This window comes from Petaurus breviceps, unplaced genomic scaffold, assembly GCF_028583685.1.
Source record: "Petaurus breviceps papuanus isolate PSGF00001 unplaced genomic scaffold, PetGlider_PUasm1.0 187, whole genome shotgun sequence".
NCBI lineage: Eukaryota > Metazoa > Chordata > Mammalia > Diprotodontia > Petauridae > Petaurus > Petaurus breviceps.
The window spans coordinates 17961016-17964428 of NW_027185799.1; the positions used below are offsets into that span (position 1 = coordinate 17961016).

A 3413-nucleotide genomic window follows, 5' to 3' on the forward strand; every position below is an offset into this window, starting at 1 on the left:
AGTACAGAAGGAAAAAAAAACACGAGAAAGAAAAAAGTGAAAATAGTATACTTTGATCTGCATTCGGACTCAATCTTTCTTTCTTTGGATGTGGATAGCATTTTCCATCATAAGAGTTTTGGAATTTTCTTGGATCATTGTATTGCTGAGAACTAAGTCTGTCATAGCTGATCATCACACAATGTTGTTGTTACTGTGTATAAAAGCATTTCTCTCTGATGATGTACTAAAAATATCTAGATTTCAGCATGGTGGTTCTACAGCAATTCTTTGGAAGAATAAAAGGTCACACTGAAATTTCACTGAAGAATGTTAGGCCAAAAAAGAGTAAATTCATTTTTCTTCATTTCCAAGGATAAATCTGACACTTTAAATAAAGGAAAAAAACCCACCTATATTAACCTATATTCCAGTTCAGATTCCAACCCAAACTTATAATCTCTTCTGTGAAATTTTTTTTCTATCAATTAAAGCTGAAAGCATCAGCTTTACATGTGATCAGTGTCTAAGTATAATCAAGTTCAAGAAGACCATAATTATTCACTGCACCAGAGTATTTTTTTTGATCCAACTTGTACTTAGAAGCAATGCAAAAAATGGATGTTGTCACTGCCAGCTCTCCAAGAAAGATTGATAGAAAGTTCAATCTTCTAACTAACCTTTTAATATATTGACCCTCCAAATTCAAAGCCAGTATTCATATATGTGCAGCTGGAAGTCAGTAGCTTTATAATCCAAGGCAAATTTATTCTGACACAGATCAATATGACCATGTTAAAACTAACCTGATATGCAGGAAGCCCACCTTCGCAAGCTAATAAAGCTCAGTCAAAGATGTCAGTCCAGAGAAATCAATGTCAACATTTCCACCAAGACTGAAACAGTCCCATTTATAGGAGACCTTTGATTTCCCACTCTTCTTTCCTGTTTTGGTACAAATATGGTTTCAAGACTCACCTTCAAACCATCAGTCAATTTATTTTCCATGATGATTTCTTTCCCCAGGGTATTGTCTCTGTTCCATTTCTGAATGAAAGCAAGTCCATAGTCACAGAGCTTGTACTTGGCTTCCAAATTTCCAGAAGCTTTACATGTGTCAGTATATGAATGAAGATAAATGGAAAATTCCATTCCACTGGAAGACTTGGTTCTTAGATAAATTTTAACCATACCAAACCTATAGCATTGTTGATGACATCCTTAGCAACTTTTCCTATGTCAGGTAAGTTGGTGTGTTACACATTTCTTTATGAAGTCTTGTGTTGGAAGGTTGTGTAATATAATTCATAGACAAAGGAATAGGGTAACCCCTTTACTTTAAATTTTTGAAAGTTTGGATATGACTTTTTAAAGACTGAAAGAAAATATATAATTTTACTCACCTTTTCCATGTGTACTTCATCCCTTGCCAAAAAGCACCACTTCTGTAATTAGAGTCATGGTTCAGAAACTCAAATCTCATTCTCGGACAGATACTATCTTTCAAAATGTGTTTACTTTCTGAACTTGACTTTGCCTTATGATGACTCATCTTTCAATTGACAACAAATAAGAAAACACCAAACATTCCTCTAAAGTGTTCCATTTCTTCCTTGACTTTTTACTACCTAACTTTTTTTTCTAGATAATTTCTGGTATCATTATTTTTACCTTTGAGAATCAACAGAAGTGGTTATAATATTGCAAATTTAATATGGAAGGTTTTGGAAAGATCTTCCTCCTTGATACATGTGCTTGGAAAGCAGGCAACCTCTCTGTTATCATTCAACTTTTTATCAGCATTACAGAATGCAGACCTATATTCAATGATTGTGAACAATGGCAGAGATTGTTCCAAGTATAGGAAAGCCTATGTGATAAGGAAGGGGGAAAGAAATGGAAAACTCATTTGCAAAATATGTGGAAGCTAGTGAGAAGAGATATTGATATAAAGGTAGAGATGTGCTGAATTTTGAAGGATCCTGAATGCTAGGCTAAGAAGTTCAACCCTTTCTTAGTAATAGGATTCACTGAAGATTTTTAAACAGAGAAGAATTAAGTGACAATTTTATTAGCTGGGAGGAGTATGAAGGATGAACTAAAGTGGGGAAAGAATGGAAATGGGAAAATAAACATGGTAGAGGCTATTAAAATTATCCAAAAGAGTTTTATTCAAGATCTTCACCACAGTGGTAATGCTGGGAATAGAGAAAGGGGTTTGGAGCAGAATCACAAGAAGCAAGCATCTTCTCTCACTCCCTAGCATGGGGCCTGTGTTAAGAGGATGTTGGAAAAGAACATTTTCTACTGCTTTTAAAATGCAATATAGAAGATGTCACTGTAATTCAAAATTATGGCTTTGTGAATATTTCTTTTGCTCTATGAATGTGTGTGATATATGCTACAAATGATAGTTAGCTTTCATAATATGATTCAATCATTAGCACATTTTTTGGTACATTGATTTGAATAGATATCTGTGGATTGGCCTGGCAACCTGACCATCATGTATAACATCATTTCTGTAGGAAAACATATTCTAACTATAAATTAACTTCTGTAAGACAACATGTCTATATATTATGGATTGTCTGCACTTTGTATTTGAAGATGAAGAACAAATTTCAAGAAATGTTGAAAAAACTTAACTAGAAAACTTTTGTATTGCTCATTCTATGAGGACAGTTACATAAAATAATGGTTACTTTAAAAATTCATAATTACCTTTGTGGAGACTTAGGAATCTGAGCAGGGCTAGATTAGCAGTATAGAAAATTTAAAGGGGGGTGGCTAGGTGGTGCAGTGAATAGAGAGCACTGGCCCTGAAGTCAGGAGGACCTGAATTCAAATCTGACCTCAGACACTTAACACTTACCAGCTATGTGACATTGGGCAAGACTCTTAACCCCATTTGCCTAGCCTTTCCCCCCTCCAAAAAAAAATGAAAAAAAGGAAAAAAATAAAATAAAAAGGAAGCAACCTAGTATGGTTTAAATTTAGAAGCAGGTTTTTATGAGCTCTCTAATACCTTTCCAGTAGATTTTCATTTAATTTAATAAGCCAACCCTTTCAACTCAAACTAAGAGGCAGACTTTTACATCTATGACCTGAAGCAGTATTATTTGACAGATAGAGAATTAAACTTGCATCCAGTAAGACTCTAGGAAGGTCTAATTTCAATAACTGATACTGTGACCATGAACACTAATCCTTTAATTAAGATGTGCCTCAGTTTCCTCATATGATAATGGTGATTATGCTTGTAACATGTGATTTATAGGACTATTGGGAGAAGCTACTAAGATCATATGTAATGAGGTTTTTTGTTTTTTGCTTTTTGGATAGGAATTGGAGTTAAGTGACTTGCCCAACGTTACATGGCTAGGAAGTGTGTTAAGTATCTGAGGCAGGTTTTGAACTCAGGTCCTCCTGAC

At 34.5% G+C, this 3413-nt stretch overlaps 1 pseudogene; it reads right to left on the reverse strand.

Annotated features, from left to right (window-relative positions):
• Positions 1–432: 432 nt before the first annotated feature.
• Positions 433–1243, reverse strand: LOC138163057 (voltage-dependent anion-selective channel protein 3 pseudogene; annotated as a pseudogene).
• Between the last annotated feature and the right edge of the window lie 2170 nt (positions 1244–3413).